Source organism: Neofelis nebulosa, chromosome 16 (genome assembly GCF_028018385.1).
Source record: "Neofelis nebulosa isolate mNeoNeb1 chromosome 16, mNeoNeb1.pri, whole genome shotgun sequence".
NCBI classification, from domain to species: domain Eukaryota; kingdom Metazoa; phylum Chordata; class Mammalia; order Carnivora; family Felidae; genus Neofelis; species Neofelis nebulosa.
The window spans coordinates 39,685,844-39,706,071 of record NC_080797.1 but is presented as its reverse complement, the minus strand read 5'-3'; the positions used below and the strand labels follow the sequence as shown (position 1 = coordinate 39,706,071).

At 56.1% G+C, this 20,228-nt stretch overlaps 1 long non-coding RNA gene across 1 annotated transcript; it reads right to left on the bottom strand.

Annotated features, from left to right (window-relative positions):
* Positions 1-4,535: 4,535 nt before the first annotated feature.
* Positions 4,536-7,630, bottom strand: LOC131497839 (uncharacterized). The gene is made up of 2 exons (XR_009255178.1): positions 7,164-7,630; positions 4,536-5,382 (listed from the first exon to the last, which is right to left on the bottom strand). It is a non-coding gene; the product is annotated as an uncharacterized LOC131497839 (long non-coding RNA).
* Between the last annotated feature and the right edge of the window lie 12,598 nt (positions 7,631-20,228).

The window sequence follows — 20,228 nt, the reverse complement described above, 5'->3', positions numbered from 1 at the left end:
GCTCACTCCCGGTTGTCCCGCAACATACACCTGTTTTCTCTCTCAACTCCTCCGCGCAGCCTCTCCAGGGCCCCCCCAGTAGGGACCTCTGCCTTGCTTCCTCCAGCTTTTCCTCCAGTGGCTGTCCCGCGATGAGTTCTCCAGTTTTGTTTCCAAAATTCTAGCCAATTTTGTATTCTACACCGTAAGGCACCCGTGGCGTTCTATATGCAAATATTTCGTCTCCCAGTTAAATTTCTCTAACCTCTCCCTGAAAAAGCTGTGAGTGAGAAGCAGTGCCATTTTTAACCCTATGGCTTTGCCTGCTGAGGGCACCTGACTGACCTGGGGGGAGGGCGCCTGCGCCCCCATTTGAGCCATGTGTCGGGGCTCCGTGGGTACACAGAGCACCCAGACAGAGCCCTCCATCCCGTCCCAGGAAAAGAAGGCAAGGGCACCGGGGAAGGAGCAGGCAGGTGAGGGGCGGGGGAGGGTTTTGAAGATAGTCAGAGTCAAAGTTGGATGGGCAGATGTCACCTGTGCAGGAGGAAGTGTTCCCACCTCATCCTCTCCTGCCGCAGAGGTAGAATCTTGGGCTCATAAAATGTCCCCAAGAGTACATCGGGGACCCTGTGGCACCATTCCTTTGATTACAAACGAGGAAACTCAGGCCAGACAGGGGTGTCATTTGAGACTCCAAACATTTTCCTTCTTCCCAAATTGACCCGTTCTCAGTTTCCAGCACGTAGCAGGCAGAATCATGGCACCGCCCCCTCACCCCCACCCCCTGCCCAAAGATGTCCATGTTCTAATCCCTGGAACCTGTAAATGCATTTCTTTACATGGCAAAAAGGACTTTCCAGATGGGATTAAATGAAGGATTTTGCTGGGTCACCTGGGTGCCTCAGTCGGTTAAGCGTCCGACTTCGGCTCAGGTCACGATCTCACAGTTTATGAGTTCAAGCCCCGCGTCGGGCTCTGTGCTGACAGCTCGGAGCCTGGAGCCTGCTTCCGATGCTGTGTCTCCCTCTCTCTCTGATCCTCCCCCACTCACACTCTGTCTCTGTCTGCCTCTCTCTCAAGAATAAATTAACATTAAAAAAATTTTTTTTAATAAAAAAAAAATTAAGGATTTTGTTTTGGGGATGATTCAGGATGATCATATCGGAGCCCAGCGTAATCACGAGAGTCCTTATAAGGGAAAGAGGGAGGCAGGAGAGTCACAGAGATGTGGCGATGAGAGCAGCTATCAGAGGGGTGTGAGCGAGGACCCGGGAGCCGAGGCGTGCAGGCAACCTCTAGTCACTGGAAATGGCAAGGAAACGATTCTCCCCTTCAGAAGGAGCCAGTCCTGCTGACCCATTTCAGATTTCTGACCTCTGACCTGTGTTTGTTTTCTAAGCCACGAGATCCGTGGTAATGAGTTACGGCAGCAATCGGTAACTAATTGCTAATGAATTACTAACTGCACAGGGCTGGGGTGGCTCGGGTGGGGAACCCTGCGGAGCCCCCCCCTCAAGTTCTTCCATCCTTCCTCCCCCAGCATTAACTGCCCACCTCTGTCCCCTGTCTTTGAGAAGCTGACAGTTCGGTGGGACGACAGACACGGAAGCACAAGAAAAATTAAATCGTGGTGCACAGAGAATGCTTGGCACAGGGGCCTGGCACATACATAGGAAATTCTCAGAGAACAGGAAAGGGCTTCACAGAGGAGTTAGAACTTGAGCCTAGAACTGAAGGCCAGATAGGAATTTGCTGGGTAAACCAGTAGGAGGAAATTGTTCTAAGCAGAAAAAAAAAAAAAAAAAAAGCCAGGCACAGGGGTGGACCATGGAACTGTGGGGGGGCAATTGCAACGAGATTCAGGATTCAAACCCAGATCTCGATGCCTCCGAAGCCAAGAGTTCATTGGGTTCATTGCTCTTGTGGTTTGTCTCATCACCTCGGAGGTTCTAGAAGTTTCCAGGGGCAGGGTCAAGTCTCGTCATTCACTCATTCACTCAATCCAAATATCTGAAGCTTAAAGTGGCTGAGAAGGAGGAGAGACACCTCAAGAGTAAGCAGGAGCTGAATGACCAAGGGCTTTTTATGTCATTCTAAGGATAATTTTATCCTGAAGCCAATAGGGAGCCACTGAAGGTTGTTGAAGAGGGGAGTGACCCAATCAGATTTTGCGTTGGAAAACAGACCTGTTTTCTGGGTTAGTGCCAAGGAGAGAGGAGAGCTTGGGGGAGGGATTCCATTCAAATTCAGCCTGTAGGCACAGAGTGGAAAAGGAGTTTCTTTCTTTTTTTTTTTTAATTTTTTTTTAACGTTTTTTTATTTATTTTTGAGACAGAGAGAGACAGAGAATGAACGGGGGAGGAGCAGAGAGAGAGGGAGACACAGAATCGGAAGCAGGCTCCAGGCTCTGAGCCATCAGCCCGGAGCCCGACGCGGGGCTCGAACTCACGGACCGCAAGATCGTGACCTGAGCTGAAGTCGGACACTCGACCGACTGAGCCACCCAGGCGCCCCAGGAAAAGGAGTTTCTAATGCTTCCCACTGTGAACCCACAGAAGACCTTCAAGGAGGAGGGGGCTCGAGGATTTCAGCAGATCGGAGGACAAGACCCAAGTACCCCTTGTCTACATGAGGTCCAGGGAACCCCAACCGCCACAACAGGTGGACAAATACCCAGGCTGGATCTGAGATTTAGGCGGAACTCCCAGTCCCCTATGCTGGCTCTTGGGAGGGATGGCGAAGGGAGTCTAGGCTTTTGTCCAGTTTTTCTGGGGACTTGGTAGCTGCCTGGGGAGCCGGAGTGGGTGTGGCATTAGCCCATTTCCCCATGAACTAGAGCTGCAGAGCAGGAGTCAGACAGAGCAGAGGTGGGGAGAGGGGAGGAGGCTGGTGGTACTGAGCCCTGCGCCCCAGCCTGGCCTCATCTAAGCTGGCCTCGGTGCCAAGAGACGGGACCTTTGCCAGCAGGATAGACTAAACTAACCTAGGCGTTGCCACTTACGCCGTAGACCTGAGTCTCATGACTTGGGTCTCTGTGTCCCAGTGAGGAGGTAGCATGACTCCATGGTACTTTGGGGGATGAAGGCGGAGACCATCAACGCCCCCTCCCCCAATAAAGGTGAAAAAACAGCAAAGGACCCCCTGAGCTCATCTCAAATAATTCACTGATTCTTGAAAAGAGACAGGAGAGGAGCGCGGCCAGAGCTCTGGGCTGCCAATTGAGGAAGTCACCAGGAAGTCTTCTTGGATCGGAGGTGCTTACAGCACTTAGCATCTTCTGCCCCGGAGGAGAATTCCTGGTAGGACCTTGGCCTCTCCCACATCACCCCGACTGCGAGCTCACTGGGGACAGAGACCTAAGTTTGGCACAGCAGGCGGACACGGACAAGGCTCCTCTTTCGAAGACTGTCAGTTCAGCCTCCTAAGGGCTTCCTCAGCCCGTCTTGGCTCCCGCGGTCCACCCGGTGGTCTTCCGAGAAACACCAATCGGATCCTCTAACTCTGCCTAAATGCCTTCAAGGACTCTTCACAGCCACGGCAATAATCCCCAAAGTGTGCCCGGGAGCACACCAATCCCACGAGATGCTCCTGAAGAAAGAGTGTGGGGGCTAGCACGCTTGGGAAAATGCTCTTTGTTGGAACTCCCCACCCCTCGGAGATTCACAGTCCAACATAAGCACAATAAAGGCCCTGAGAAGTCCTGCAAGGTTCCAGCTTGTTTACAGCTTCCCAAACTTACGCCGTCACACACCATCTTTTTTGCAAGAAATACCTATCAATAGCCAAAATACAGTTCAATGAAACATACCTGGGGAAGCAGGGAACTGAATGGTAAAGCCCCAAGTCCATTCAGGGAGGGGAAGGGCAGCTGTGACACGACCCGGCCCTGCCTAAGGAAGCACTCAGGGAGCATTCAGGGAGCAGCACTGGCCCAGGGTGCCAGAGAGGAGGTGTGGCTTTGAGGGGGTATGACAGAGACCCTGGGCCGGGAGAGCCCTCCAACAGCTCCCCTCCATATGTTGTCTCCGCATCTGAACACGGATGTCATGGGCAAAGTGTGTGCATTTCTGGACCTGGTACACCCTGAATAGATCTTGGCCTCTCATTGGTCCCAGCAGTCCCCAACTGGGGGAGGGGGGGGGTCTCTGAGATGGTATGCGATTATGAGAGCTACCCCCAACAGAATATTCCAGCTTGTCAAGTAGACAGTCATAGAGGCCATTGTCCCAACAGATCAGCTACAGCAAGAACCTTCTATGGTAGGAAAAAGCACAGGCTTTGGAGGAAGAATCCTGGGCCCCCATCCTGATCCCCTCACTTACTGGGAGCTGTGGGGCCTTGGGTAAGTCACACAATCTCTCTGAGCCTGTTTCCTCCTGCGTAAAATGGGGCAATAACAGCTGCTTTCAACCTTGTTGGTGAAGTCAGCGTTCAGAACGAGATCTTGATGCCTCCAAAGCCATTTGGGTTCATGGCCCTGTGGTTTGTCTCATCACCTCCAAAGTTCTAGAAGTTTCCCAGGGTAGGGTTAAGTCGTATCATTCATTCATTCATTCGATCCAAATATTTATTGGGCACCTACAGTGTGCCACGCACTGGGGAAATAATGCCAAGGAAAAACAAGCCAGGTCCCTGCCTACGTGGAGCTCACATCTGGTGGCGATCGAGTCATTTACTCATTTATTCAATACCGAGCCGCCACCACCGCAGGCCCGGCACGGTGCTGGGCTGCGGCCTGTGTATCGTGTTCACAGAACGCTTTTGCCATCGTTGTTCCATTTGTTCCCCGTGACAATGTGACGAGACAGGAAGTGCTGGGGTTACTACTCCATCTTGTAGATAAGGAACTACAGGTTCAGGAAAAGCAAATGGGAACCTGAGCCGGGAACCAAGATTCTCTTCTCTCGGCAGGAATTCACTGAAGGCCTCCTCTGGGCCAGATGCTGTGTTCACGGTGCGGTGCAAACATCCAGGCCAGCTGCATGGAGCGGACAGCCTTTGTTTGCCGGCCTGTCACTATGTTCCTTCGTCCTCTCTGAGACCCTGACTCTCCCTCGCCAGGCCCTCAGCCATGGACCTTTCACACGGCAGGGTGCACATGAACTGATTCCCCGAATTCCAGCCGCTCAGCTGTCCCCCTTCACGGCCCAGGAAATCCTTCCTGCACTTGAACTTCTGTACCTTGCAGGCCAAGGCTGGTCCCTCGCGGGGGCTCTTTTGAGTGGACCAGTGCTCAGGGAAGACCGGAACAACGCAGGCTCTCCCCAAATGCCAGTATATGAACCGAAGGCGCGGCAGACCTGCACCAGCAACCAAGCAGGTGTTCGCTATGGGCCCCCCTGGGGCTGAGGGGAGGAGCAGGGAGCCAAGCGGATCTTCCAAAGCCAAGGAGGCTAACAACTAGAGTAGGAGAGGAAGAAAGAGTAGTGAGGGGGCAGAGTGATGAGCCCATCATCATTTCACAGGGAGCGGGGCGGGGGGGCTGGGAGCTAAAGGCAAGATGGGATTCTGGACGGAGGAGCTGCATGGGAGGGGGGATAAGGGCACCAAACACCCAACTCCCATCAGCTTAAATGAGCATTTCCCAGCTGGGCCAGACGGGGCTGACGAATCCAGTCCCCAAACCCCTTCTGAGTACCTCCTCCTCCTCCTCCTCCCCCGTCCTTCCCCCTTCCCCCTCCTCCTCCCCCTCCTCCAGAAAGACCCCTCAGATCATCTGCATGACACCAGAGTGTTCCCTGTATGTCTGCCCAGCTCCTGTATCTACACCCTCCCGCGTCCTGAGCATGCTCTATCCCCTCCATCCCATGGGGGTGGGGGCGGGGGGCTCCGGGAGGGGGCCGATGAGACTGTGCAGGTTTCTGGAGAGCGCCCCTTCTGCAGGCACAGAGTACCGACGTCCTTCGAAGCTTCCTGCACCTGAGCTCCCCGGGGTCCCAGGCCAGCACCAGCTTCAGAGACCTTCAACTCCACCGGATCCTGACTGTTCCGCAGGTGTTTACAGCCTGTCTCCCGCGCTCCTGGCACATGGCCCTCTGCCTGGATCCTGTCTTCTCTTTCATCCCCTCCCTCTGGTTCTTACCCACGTTATTGCTCTAGCCCTGCTGGCAGTGAGCAGTCTAATCGAAATCATGCTCACTGCAGTTTTGTGCAGGGTTGTGCAGGGTTGTGCAGGGGGATGGGTAGCCTGAAGGACCCCGGGGTAGACCCAGGGGAGAACTCTCTGGTCGAGGGGAGTATTCTTACGCTGTTCGTATAGTTCACTCCAGTGCCTTCCCGAGGAGGAGAAGTTTTGCCTCCACGAATTCACTCATTGCCAGGAGAAGATAGAGCCACGTCTTTCCTCTTTTCTCTGCCTGGGCTATTCTTCTATTCCCTCAGGTTTCAGCTGGGACATCACCTCCCTGGGGCAAGCCCCTCAGCTTCCCTGGCTGCTCAAATGCTCCCTATATGCTCTCAGGGCATTACGTTCTCCCTTTCCTGTGCACTGATGACCATTGTCCTTCTGACTGCATCGGCGTGGCCATTTAACTGAGGTCTGCTCCCCACAAGATTGCGGGTTCCGTGTGGGCAAGAGCCAGGTTGTCTTTGCTCCCTCTGTATCCTCAGGCTAATGCAGTGGCTGACACATAGCAGGCTCTCAAGAAACAGTTGCCGTTTGAACGAGTGAGGCCCGGATGAGGGAAGTACCTGGTGGAAAGCCACCTGGTAGGCGGTAGTCAAGCTAGGACCAGGGACTCGGAGCCCTGGGGCTAACTCCCAGGGTCTAGCTGGGGAAGCCACGCCGTCTTCTCCATCGCTCTGCTCCGCCAGCAGAGTCTGCTACACGGCAGGCAGTGTCCAGGGACTGGGTACAGAGGAGGGTGCCAGCTAGCGTAATGAATCCTACCACAGTCCCCGCTGCGGCTGCTCCCCCTCAGTGGCCTGGCCCTCAGCCTTGGGAGCCCAGTGCTGGCTACACCTTTACCCTTGAAAGGGTGCTCCCCAGGCCCATGCCAAAGCAGAGGAGGGGGGGGACTTCAGTCCCTTGCCGAAAGGGCACAGACCCAGTGGGAAGGAGAAGGAAGAAAGGAAGAAAAGAGAAGACGGAGCATCCGTGAAAAACCTGGGGTGACAGGAGCAGGGCTCATGGGAGGCAGGATATTGGTCTTTTGAGGAGACACCTTGGGAAAGCGACTCACCCAGTCTGGTCCTTGGGTTGCCCTGGGGAGGGAGGGGGGCGGGATCACAATCTCTCTCTTTGGCATCTCTCTCATGGGAAGGGAAGAAATGAAGAAAAGGCCATCTACTGCCCAGACAGAGCCTGGCAGCCTCCCCTGAGCAATCCTGGAGGGCTTTCTGGAGCAGAGGAACTTTCTGGAAGCCACAGGCAGCCTGGCAGAGTAGCTGAGAAGCAGAAGGCAGCCGGCAAGGAGAAGTGGGGTGACCAGACTGCAAGGGAAGATACAAGGGGGGTAGGAATCACCCCTCCACCTTGATCTGTCCGGTCATATCACTGTCCTCTCAGAACCCTCCAGAGGCCCCCATGTCATTCGGACAAAAACCAGAGACCCTGCTCCCTGCCTTCATCCCCTGTCTCCACCCACCCTGACTCCCACCGCTCCTCGCCAGACTTCCAACACTTCACCATGCTCTCAGGTGGCTCCCTCCTCCTTGATCCGCTGGCTGGCGGTAAGGCGGCCTAGAGTGGTTGGTCAGCTCGGGAGTAGTCGCCCAGCACGCCTGCCCCACGCCCTGTGACGTCTGACCCAGTGCTCCCTCCTCTCTCTTCAGAGTCCTCCCTGGGTGCCAGTGCTCCTGGCATCTGGCATCCATCAGTCCTTTCCAGAAGTCCTTGTGAAAAAAAGGGGGGGGGGCTAAAACAATCCCAGACTGGGGGCAGGCGGGAATGTGTGGGTGAGCTGCTCCTGTCCCCAAGCCCCCTCCTCCCCCCCACAGCTCTGCCCAGAGCTGCCAGCCCCCTGCCTTCACCGCCCCCCAACACCCACGGGCCAGGAGGAGGCTGTTACCAACCACACACAACTCCCGGCTCCGGATTTGAGGGAGGAGGAGGGGAGCTGGCAGGAGGGAAGCAGGCCCAGCAAATGGGACCTGACAGGGGCCGGGCACCTCGGGCAAAGAATGTAAATAAAAATCAGTAAATATTTAGGGGAAATGGAACAGGAAGTGGGAGAGGGAGGGGGGGAGGGGACGTGTTGGATTTCCAACAACATCTGGAGGGCAGCCCCCTCCGCCTCCTCCCCCACATCCCACCCCCCACCTCATGTGGGGGTTTGCAGCGTGAGAGAGGGCGCTGGCTCGCGGGTGCGTGTGTCCGCGCCGGGCTGTCTGGATGCGTGTGTGCTTGCGGGCAAGTTTGACGGTCTGGAGCGTTTGCTTGGCCGAGCGCACACAAGGCCACTCGCCCCCAGCCCCAAGCTGAGTGCTCCCCTCTGGGTCCTTCCTTCCACAGGGCCCTGCTGTGAGCCAGGGAGTGGACATTCCAGGACAAAAAGACAGGGTCCCTGTCCTCAAAAACGTTTCCAACTGAAAGGATGATGGCAGCTTGACAGCCGTCAGCTCAGGGGACTTTGCACCCAGGCCAGCGGGGAGTGACATGGAAGTGGAGATCAGGGAGGACTTCCAGGAGGAGGAGGATTATGAAAGTGCAGGGAGATCTGGACGAGAAAAGAATGCGTGTGGTGGGGGGAAGTTCATTCTCAGGGAGAGGTAGGACCACAGGCCCTATGGGCAAGGTGACAAAGGATGATGAGCATGGGGACAAAGGGAGTTGACGTTTTGCCTAGCCCCAGGAGAAAATCTAAACCAAGAGCCCAGCTGTGCAACCAAGGGCACAAGAGGGGACCCTGCAGGATGGGCCAGGCTCTCTGTCACCATCCTTCTCTTCTATAACTTCCTGATGCACCTTTTCCGGGGCAAGGATTATGTCTCGCCCTTTCTCTGTAGCCTCCCCTTCCACCCTGCCAACCAACTCTGGGCCTTGTCCCCAGTTCCTGTCCCGCCGTTGGAGCACGGCTCAGCACCCTGGGGCCTGGGGCGTTCCATTAGTCCTGCTCGCTCACTTTTACCAGGGAGGAAACTAAGGCCCAGAGAAGGGAAGTGACTTGCCCAAGGGTCCGTGGCAGTAAACGGTAGCGCCGGGGCTAGAATCCAGGGCCCCTGCCTCGAGGAGGAGGAAGGGGGATGGGTGGAGCGTTCCTCCGGTGCTTTGTGACGCTTCAGGCTCTGCCTTCGCGATTCATCGGGGTCCGGGCTGTTACAGGCAGATTGTGTGCGCTGACCGGGCCCATCTCCGCACACGCGTCCCCACTTCGCTTGCTACTTCCGCAGCCCCTGCTGATGTCTTTGGCTCTGGCCCTTCCCACCTGGGGACATTGGACAGCTCCAGGAGCTCTAGGCACACCTAGAGCAGACACACTGGAGAGTCTTGCCCCAGCCCAGGCCCGGATGAGAACTGAGCACAAAACCTCACGGCACATAAGTGAGGGGACAGAGACATCCATTCGTTTATTTCTTTAACAATCAGATTTCAAGCGCCTCCAGGAGCCTGGCCCCTGGATGCTTGGGGAGCAGGAAGGAACACAAGTGGTTAAAGCGGTGGTGTTCAAACAAGGCTTTGTGGCCTCCCCCCACCCCCACCCCACTTAGATGCTGCCATAGGCGGGGTGGACGGGATGAGGGATGGGAGGCCTCTGCCTCCTGCCCCACCCCTCCCACCCCCTCAGCCAAAGAAGTTTCTACTTTCATCTGCTTTCCCGATCAGACTTCTAGGAAGATTTCATGTGAAGGGTCCTGATACTATTGGGGGAAAAAAAATTGAAAACCGCTGTTCTCTTGGGGAAGAGAAGAAAAGCCCCCCTTTCCTGCCCCCCCAAAGAGAGGTCATTCCTGGGAAAAAAAAGGAAAGCAGAGAGTGTTTGCCTCTAACTTCAGAGCAGTGGACTCTGGCGTCTTGAGGTTGAGGTGAGATTCTAGGAAGGGCTTAACAGATACTCCAAACATTTCTCTTGCCATCCATATCGGGCCCTCCTCCTGCCTCCCTGCACTGGCCCACCGCCCCCCCCCCCCCCCACGCCGAGCCGAGAGTGCGAGGTCTCTAAAAGAGGGTCCAAGGATTGAAGTGTCATCCTTCTACCTCCTGCCTCCAGGCTGGGGAACAACTGAGCCCTTTGTCCAGCAGGAGGATGCCCAAGGAGTGAGTGAGGTCACCCCCAACATGGCTCTCTTTGTCCCGCAGCCAAGGAGACACCGAGGCCGAGTCCAGGCCCTGTCCCAACCCCCTATCCCTAAGGCTTTGGGCACCTCCACACCAAAGAAGGACTTCCCCTTGTCCCTCAGACAAGGAGGGAGGCTGGTGTGGCGGGCACTGGTAGAGGTGAAGTTTCGGAACGGGTACACCCAGAGAAGGGGGCCGAGAAAAAGTCCCCAGCTTACAGGGGGACCCTGCCTCACAAAGGTCTCCAGACTCTCATGTGGCTTGGCCTACAAAGATGGCTCCAAACCCAAAAGGAAAAACTAAGGAGTCTGGGTCTAGAGGCCCCCGTGGCTTGCTTCAACTTGTGACCAACAAGCCTTTGGGAAAAGGGGCTGAGCTGGAAGTCCCCACAGGCGCTGCCCCAGCAGCCCCTCCACAGAGGAAGAGTCTGGGGCCCAGATGACGGAGGAAAACCTAGGGGTGCCGAAGGCAGGGAAAAGTGTCGATGGCCTGGAAAAGCAACAGAGCTGGAGTGTGAACCAGAGAGTTTCCGAGGAGCCCAGATAGGAAGCCTTCGGGGGGGGGGGGGGGGGCTCTGTTGTCGGGATGCGATGAAGGTAGACAGGAGGGGCCCGCTGGAGGAAGGGGTGGTCTAAGTGGAGTCTGAAGGAGAGGTCATCGCGGCGTCGCTAAGCGCGAGGCTGAGAATTAACGGCACTGGGTTCTAGTCCTGGCTCTGCCTCTAACTCACCCAGGAAGCCTGGGCTTATTTTCTTTTCTCCGGGACTCAGTGTCCCCCATCGGGGCAATAAGAGCCTTCTGGAGCCAATGTCCTAGCAGTCCTAAGAAGTTCTAGGAAGCAGGCTACGTTAATGTAGATCTGAGGCGCAGAAGGAGGGGGCGTTTGCAGTCACTGATGAGACGCAGTGCATGCTGGTCGCACAGGAAAAGGACCCCCCCCACCCCACCCCAGAGCTTCAGCTATTGGAGCAGTTGCCTGTGGAGAGGGAGGGCGCAAAGCCCCGCAGGAGCCAACCCCGACTGGGGGCAGGCCAGGAAGACAGTGGTGCCATTGGTGGAGAGTGCGGCATCCAGAGGCCACCAGCGTTGGGAGTGTAGACGGGTGGGTCCACCCTCAGAGCTGAATGAGTGGCCAGAGAGGGCTAAGAGCATGCCGGGAGCAGGGGCCAGTGACAGGGCATGGAATGGTCTGACCAGGTCAGCCTCGAAATATGGCTTCTCCGACTTGGGAGCTTCTCAGACTTTGGGAGCGCCCTGTCTCCCTGTCCCCCCACCCCCTCACCCGATTCATTCTGGACCAGGCCCCACCCCATCTTGGTGGAATGTTGTGTGAGCTGAGAATAGTCATCGCTGGGGTCAAGGAAGGGAGGGTCACCAGGGACTAATTGCCCTAAATAAATGAGCAATTAAGGCTGTTACAGGAAGTATCCGCGCCCCCCCCTCCACCCACCACCCCAAAGACCGCCATGGCAACCACTGCTGGCTCCGCCCCAGGAAAGGCGGAGCCACTTGGTTGGCCCACGTGATCACCATTCAAACGGTGGAGGGTGGAGGGGGCGTGGCTTCATTCAAGGAAACCGGAAAGGGTCAAGGCAGAGACTGCACTGAAGGGGACGCAGGGGGGTGACAGGGGTGACCTCTGGCTGAGGATTCTGGGTAGTTGCTCCCAGTCAGTGGAGGAGAGGAAAAGCCTGGAGCCCCCTCCATGACGGCAGCCTGCAGGACAGCTGCCCCCGTGGTAGGGGCTGGGGGCGGCCACCCGGAGAAGTAAACCTTGCCGGGTCCCCATCTCCTCTCGGCACCCCGGCCCCTTCCCCCCACACTTCCTGTAATGGCGTCTCCAATGGGGAGACCATTAGTCCTGCTCAGGGCAGCGCCTAAGTACTGTGGCTGATAAATATAACATGAGCCCATCGATTAGAATCCTCTAGTCCTGCAGCAACTCAGCTCCCTAATGGCTCCCCCTCCCCTCCACACACTGACTACCCACCCCCACCCCCCACAGGGGCCACTTTTCTGGCTTACTTGGGGCTGTGAGACAGGCAGTGCGAGGGGAGCAGAGCTGGGGGGATGGAAGAAAGCACCCAGGGCCCAGCAGGCCGGCTACTGGGAGACAGGCTGAACCAGTCTGGGCAAGTCTGGGCCCTAAGGGGGCCCCCCCCAAGGCCGTCTGTCAGTTGGGGGGGACAAGGCCAGGAGCAGCCCTGGACCAGGCAGAGCCCTCCCCACCCCATCCTCCTGCCCCCCCACCCCTCCCCCCCCCACCCCTCCCCCCCCCCACCCCCGATGGACAGCACAGATCCTACCTTTGGGGCCCTCCTGGTGACTTCTAAAAGAAGTCTGCAGTGAAAGCCACTTAGACCCCGCCACGGGGCCCTCTTCTTCCCTGGCCTCTCTCAGCCACCCCCCTTCCCCTGCCGCTTCTGCCCCAGCCCAGCAGAACCATCCCTTCTTTGCCTCCCCCAACCGTGATGTCCCCGCCTTCATTTCCACATCCCTGGTCAGAGTGGGAGCCCTGAGCGCAAGGGCCGCGTCTCCCCCCCCAGCCTGGGGCCCCCTGAGCGGTTAGGGACTGTCTCCTCTAGGGCAGGGAACTCGAAGTCCTGAGGACTCAAGTCCTCCCCAACCCCCTGAATCCAGTCTGGGAACTGCATGCAGCCGGGTGGGCCGTCCAGAGGGTAATCAGACCAATTAGCCCTTTAGACTGGGAAGCATCAGTCCCGGGAGCTGAGACAGCAGAGCAGGGGCAGCGCGCACACCTCCCCCCTACCCGAGACCCCTCCAGGCACTGGCCAGCTGCTCGAAGACACCCGGAAGGGCCTTGGCGAGAGGCGTAGGAACAGCTCCTGCCTGGGCGCCAGAGGGGGCTCCGGTGGCTGAAAGGGGAGGGGGGGGGAGGGGCGGCCCAGGCCTGGGAGGGGGCTGCGGTTTTGCAGAACCGTGTCTCTGGGCAGAGGCTGCCCACAGAATAGTCTAACAGGAAGGCTGAGCCAGGCTGGCTGCAGCCAGGAAGTTAATCCTTAATGTGCCTCTGGCCTCGCTGCTGTGCAAATTCACCACTTAAACACTCCAGGCCGGTGGGGACGAGCCACAGAGCCCACACTCCGCAGGGTGGGGTTTGGTACCAAGCTGAGTACCCAGGATGCTGTGTGTGCTGCAGGGGTGCCCGGCCATCTGAGTGGCTGTGTGTAAGAGGAGCGGCTGGGCGAGAGGCCAGGGCTGGGTCTGCCCCCCCTCTCCATGGGGTGGACAGCTGTGTCCCCCACCCCTACCCGCACCTCTGTGCCTACCCAAAGTCTCTGGTAGGCATTTCAACAAAGGAAGGTATTTGGGGGGGCGCCTGGGTGGCTCAGTCAGTTAAGCGTCCGGACTCTTGGTTTCGGCTCTCAGGTCATGATCTAGTGGTTTGTGAGTTCGAGTCCCACGTTGGGCTCTGTGTTGTCAGTGCAGAGCCTGCTTGGGATTCTCTCTCTCTCTCTCTCTCTCTCTCTCTCTCTCAAAATGAGGAAATGAAAATTTTAGAAAAAAAAGGAAAGAACTGTGTTTTTAGGGGTTGGGAAGTCCTGCCTTTAGACACACCTAGTCGCGGCTGTAGAGTTGGTGGCTAGACCGCAAGAAGAACTTCCTTATGAGTGTTGAGTGGTCACCACAGTGACCATCCTTTAAGGAAGTGAAAGATTCCCCTTTAAAGAAGTTTCTGGAAGGGAAGCTGGCTCTGGGGGAGATGGCTGAAGGGTGGTAAGGGGGACGGGCAAGCAGGTTATGCTTCTAAGATACCTCCGCTCTGGCCACCATAACAAAATGCCACAGACTGGGTGGCTTAAACTGTAGAAATCTATTTTCTTGCAGTTTTGGGGGCCAGAAGTTCAAAAGCAAGGGTCTAGCCATTTCAGTGTCTGGTGAGCGTGCTCTTTCTGGCTTGCAGATGGACTTCCCTTTCATGCGCGCATGCAAGGGGCAAGAGGGAGTTATTTGGGGTCTCTGTCTTTTTTTTAATATTAATTTTGAGAGGGAGAGAGAGAGAAAGAGCATGAGCGAGGCAGGGGCAGAGAGACAGAGAGAATCCCAAGCAGGCTCTGCACCATCAGTACCCAGCCCGACATGGGGCTCAAACCCATGAACCATGAGATCATGGTCTGGGCTGAAACCAAGAGTCGGATGCTCAGCCAACTGAGCCACCCAGGCGCCCCTGGTGTCTCTCTTTTTTTTTTTTTTTTTTAATTTTTTTTTTTTAACGTTTATTTATTTTTGAGACAGAGAGAGACACAGCATGAACGGGGCAGGGGCAGAGAGAGAGGGAAACACAGAATCGGAAGCAGGCTCCAGGCTCTGAGTCATCAGCCCAGAGCCCGACGCAGGGCTCGAACTCGCAGACCGCGAGATCGTGACCTGAGCCGAAGTTGGACGCTTAACCGACTGAGCCACCCAGGCGCCCCCCTGGTGTCTCTTTTTATAAGGGCACTAATCCTCTGGGATCGGGGCCCCACCCTTATGACCTCATTCTACCTCGATTATCTCCTTATAGGCAAAGTAGAGATATTTCCAAGTATAGTCACATTAGGGATTAGGGCTTCAACATACGAATGGGGGTGGGAGTGTTGCCGTTCAGCCCATAGCACCAGGTAAGGAAACCCCCCCATTTTCTCCATATTGCACCCTCGGCAGAGAGAGAGAAGGAGACACAGAATCTGAAACAGGCTCCAGGCTCTGAGCTGTCAGCACAGAGCCCGACGCGGGGCTTGAACTCACGAACAATGAGATCATGACCTGAACCAAAGTCAGGCGCGTAGCTGACGGAGCCCCCCCAGGCACCCCTCATTTTCCCCTTTCAACTCCACAGGCCGACTATCTCCCACCCATCGCCGCCCTCTGGGAGGGCCCCCACTCTGTCTCCCCACCTCTACTCCCTCCTTTCCCAGCCTAGCCTCCTCTTCTCCAGCTTTTCGCAGCCTGGGCCTGGGGCAGGGCAACAGAGAGGCCTGTTCCCTCAATAGCCTGAATTCAGCCCCCAGCCCGGGCTATATTTAGCCCTGTGCCTCAAACACTGGACAAAGCCACTTTCCAAGGGGCTGGCGGGGACAGAGTTGAGAGGGGGCTGCCCTTCCTGCCCCTTCCCCTTCCTGAAATGGATACCCCTCACTTGCCCTTCTGGGGTTACTAGGAAAGCTGTTCACGGGGCCATGGGCTAAGACTTTGTGTGGCTCGCATGCTATTTCTGGATTATCCGCTGGGAAGGGAGTTCTGAACCCCCTGCCCCAGCCTGAATGAGCATATTCTGGAGTAGTTTTTCTTTCTCGGCCTGACTGCACATGAGGACTGGTGCAGGTCTTGTCCGCGGCGGACAAGACTCCAGGTCGGTACTTCCAAGTTGTTTGGGTAGCAAAAGATTCCCTCAGGTTCCAAAAGCAAGAGGTTCTGGTGCTCACCAATCCTGTCTCTGGTTTATTCTTAGGAGAGGATTCTGGCTTCTTGAGATTCATTTCCTGTGGAGGGATGGCCAGGTACGCCTCCTCCCTTCACCGCTCCACCTGTCCTCACCCTCGTACATGCGCACACACACGTCCCGGATCGCAGTCCGAGGTCGGCAGGATCAGTGTCCCGGAATGTGTCCCAAGTCCTATGGCCAAACTCTTCCCATCAGGAACAACTCTCAGTGTTCAGCTCTCATTTCCACCAAAGGAGCTGTGTCCACTGGCTCCTTCAGCATCAACAACCGTCTCCCCGATTTCCGCTGTGAGAAATCCCCAGGGCCCCCCGTCATCAGAAATTCTTTCTCACGTCCAACCTAAATTCTTAGGATTCACTTCGCTGAGAGCATCTTATGTATAATTCAGTCCTTGCCTTTACTTAAAGCTCTTCGCCGGTTTCCCTCTGTCCATAAGAGAAAATGCCGGGTCCTTGGAGGGGCATCAAGGTCCAGCAGGATCTCAGAGGCTCTGCCCCTGTGTAAAGCCTCGCCTCCTGCTCTCTCTACCCCCCATCTAACACTAACACCAAACCCAGCACCTTCCCGCTACAAAAACACACACCGCTTTCTTGATGTTGCTTCCTCTATGCTAGAGCACTTTACATCTGCTGTTCCCTCCCTGGGATGGCTTTTTATCTTTTCTTTGCCCGTCTCCCTTACCGGCTCCTATTTAGCTTTCAAGTCCCAGGTAAAGTCACCTCCTCCAGGAAACCCTCCTTAATCCTCCAGGCTCAGTAAATGTATGGGAAGCTGTTTTGTACAGGCCCCTCCCCCATGTCTATTACATGGTGTGTGTCTATTACATTGCGTGTGTCAATTACATTGTGTGTGTCAATTACATCGTGTGTGTCCTGTCTACCTCTTCTACTGTGAGGAAGAGGCAGCCCATTAGATCTTTGTAACTTTGGTACAGGAGCCAAGCACCCGGCAAGGGAGAGAAGGAATAGCGATAAATAACTTTTATTGTATTCCGGATGTTTTGTTGAAGGTATTTTTTAGATGCGATTTAACATTTAAATCAGTAGACTTTAGGGGCGCCTGGGTGGCTCTCAGTGGGTTAAGCATCTGACTCTTCATTTTGGCTCTGGTCACGGTCCCAGGGCCATCCATGACTGCTTGGGATTGTCTCTCTCTCTCTCTCTCTCTCTCTCTCTCTCTCTCAATAAACACATACATTAAAAAAATAAAAAATAAATCAGTAGACTTTAGGTAAAGCAGGTTATCCTCCATAATGTGGGTGGGCCTCACCTAATTAGTTGAAGACCTTAATGGAACAAAGACTGACCTTCCCTGAGCAAAAAGGAATCCTGCCAACAAAGTGCCTTCTGGACTCGAACGGCAAGGCCTCCCTGGGTCTCCAGCCAGCCAGCTTACCCTGCAGATTTCCGATTTACCACTTCCTTGACATAAATCTCAACCTTTCTCCTTCTCTGCCACACACACACACACACACACACACACACACACACACAGAGTTCTGTTTCTCTGGAGAATCCTGACTAGTACAATGTGTCCGATAATACTCCAACAACCCTATAAGGTAAATGCTGTTGATAGTCTGGATTTACTAAGAGACTATTTAATTCAACTCAAGGTCGCAAAGTTTCAGCTGAAGCCTGCCTACCTCCAGAACCTAAATTTTGGCTGCTATACTATGTTGCAGAGGAAGCAAGTATGGATGTGAACATATGTGTACGTGTGTGTGTGTGCGTGTGTGTGTTGGGAGGGTGTTTTATTGATTAAGGGTCTGAGGCTCAGAGAAGTGAATCCACTTCCTCAGGATCACACAGCGAATCACGGCAGAGCCGGGGTTTGGACTCAGAGCTCCAGAGCTCGGGTTCTTTACCACTGTACTCTACTGAGCTCATTAGATGGAAGCATGGAATTAATGAATGAGCAACTTAATGACTCCTAGGAAGAAATTCCCTAGAATCACCTCTTCATCGACACATCCTTTTTCTTTGGTATCAATCTCATCTTTCTACTGTCTCTGTTACCTTTATCAGCTAGAATCCCTTCTAGGAGCCAAGCAACCATCGGTCCCGGCCCACATGGCCTCTTGCAGAGATGAGGAAATCATTCCCGGGGTTCTGCTTCGGATGAATGAATCTCGGGGGGCGGGGAGCAGTACTGCTTGGGTCCGGATCCCAGCTCTGCCCCTTCCTATTTCTATGACCTTGAGCAGGTTGCTTACTCTCTTCAAGCTTCGGTCTTCTATGTTGGGGATCATCACGGCACCTCTCTCCTGGGACCATTAGAGGATGAAATGAGGAAATGCACGTTAAGACCCGGCACAATAGTCGGGGCGCCTGGGTGGCTCAGTCTTCTGAGCGGCCGACTTCGGCTCAGGTCATGATCTCACACTCTGTGAGTTCGAGCCCCACGTCGGGCTCTGTGCTGACAGCTCGGACCCTGGAGGCTGCTTGGGATTCTGTCTCCCTCTCTCTCTGCCCCTCTGCTGCTCGTGCTCTGTCTCTCTCGGTCTCAAAAATAAATACGAATATTAAAAAAAGGCTACAACAGTAAAGGCTCAGTAGGTGTTAGCTAGTGAGCCGGGGGGGCCCCCCGGGGGAGCCAGTGGTATTAGGGCAAGTGAACTTCCTGGCTCCAACTTCTCTTCACCCTGCTGGAGGGTAAGGGACGTGGCTCCCTGGACACTGACCTTGATGAGGGGAGAGAGTTTTCCCGCCTTACGGAATTTCTTTGCGAAAACTGAATCGAGCCTAGGGCAGGCAACCCCTCGGTCACTCCAGGAAGACCCGAGCGGGAGACAAGAACTCTGAGAAAGACGAGAACTCTGGGAAAGACGGAGAAGGTGTCTAAGAGATGGTCCAGAGGCTGAGGGTTGAGAACGCAGGGAAGGAGGCCAGGGCATCCGGGCCTGTGGGGCCGCGACGAGAGCTCTGGCAGACCGTCCCCTGGACGGCTGCGCGCCCCGTCTCCACCTCCCTGCCACGGCGCCGTGGGTGCTGTGCTCCAACCTGGAGGTGACCCCTACCGCGTCCCAGCCTCGTGTCTTCCTCCTTGGCCCTGGGACAGACCCTTGATGGCACCATTCCCTGGTGGGCGCCAAGAGGACAGAGAGCGGGAAGAGGGGACCTTTGTCCAAGCCCCCAGCAGCAACCACTCCTCGGGTCAGGGCCAGGCCGAGGGACTGGTACGCGCAGCCCCCTCCCTTCGTCCTTCCCTGCCCCTTGAGGAATTCGTCCTGAGCCTGGCGCTCAGCTCCAGTTCACAGAGGGGGCTGTGTCCTGCCACCCGTCCCCTCTGAAGCCCCCATTGTCAGGCTGGGGGGCTGGGGGGCAGGCTGGGGCCATGTCTCAAAAGCCTAATGTTCTCAGAGGTGGGAAGGCCGAGGGGTCTCCCGGAAGCACTAGGCCACGGGACACCTGGCTCTCCGCCTCTGTGCCCAGAGCCCTGGCTGGTCGGAAAGAGGGCCTCCCAGGAAGCAGGACCGATTCGGGGACATCCTCTGCATTTGCCTGCCTTGTATCAAGCTGTTCCCTCAGCCTGGCAGATAGGCCAGAGAGAATTTTGAAAAACACGAAAACAAGCAGATGGTTAAAATAATACAAGCTAATTTTATAAAGTCCGACGGAGAGCCAGGCACCGGATGCTACGGGTTTTATCACCGTCCCAGCCCAGCGGTGAAGTAGATGTGATTCCTGTCATCATGCCTTTGCAGGTGAGAGGTTAGGTCACCCGCCCGGGGCCACACAGGCAGTAAGGGGCAGAGGTGGCCGAACCCAGGCAGCTTAGTTGGAGAGCCCGTGTGGGCAATGACTACGAGAGCCAGGAATGGAAGAAATTTACGGGGAGACTAAGGGAGTTGACGCCCATTTACCCCCTCGGCGCCTCCAAGGGCCCCACAGGTCTCCTGATCGCAGCTGAAAACATTGTTCGAAATCTTTTCCCTGGATCCGGGTGTGGTCTCCAACCCAAGGCTTTTAGGTTGCTTTCGTCTGGGGCCCCCTCGGGGCAAAAGACAGTGGGCTCTTCTCCCTTTACTGCAGCTCCACTGGCTTCTACCAAAGGTCCCTCCAGGCTGGGCGGAGTTGGGGGGGTGGGGTGGGGAGCACTAGTGGATTGTTTTTCCAGGGGCACAAAGCCAGCACTGCTGGAGGAGCACCCACGTGTGGTCCTTTGCAGAGCGATCTTCCTAGCAGCCCCGCCCCCACCATCGGGGTGGGGGTGGGGGGGGGACTCTGTTTGGAGCCAGCCCCTCAGGCCTCTGGCTGTCCCAGGTGAAGGGAAAGCCTCCTGCTGGGAGGGATGAACTTGAGTTTGGGGGGCAGCCAGGAGCCACTTGGCTCAGGACACAGCCACCGAGCGGGTACTTACCTGGGGCGTGGTGCCAGGCTGGGGTGGTAGCGGGCGCGGCCCAAAGATGCCCAAGGGATCCAAGACACCATTCTGTGAGAAGGAAAAGACCCATCCTGGGCTGGGGGGGGGGGGGGGGGGGGAGGGGGGTGGTGGTGCGCCTGGGTGGCTCAGTCGGTTGGGCGTCCGACTTCCGCTCAGGTCCTGATCTCGCAGTCCGTGAGTTCGAGCCCCGCGTCGGGC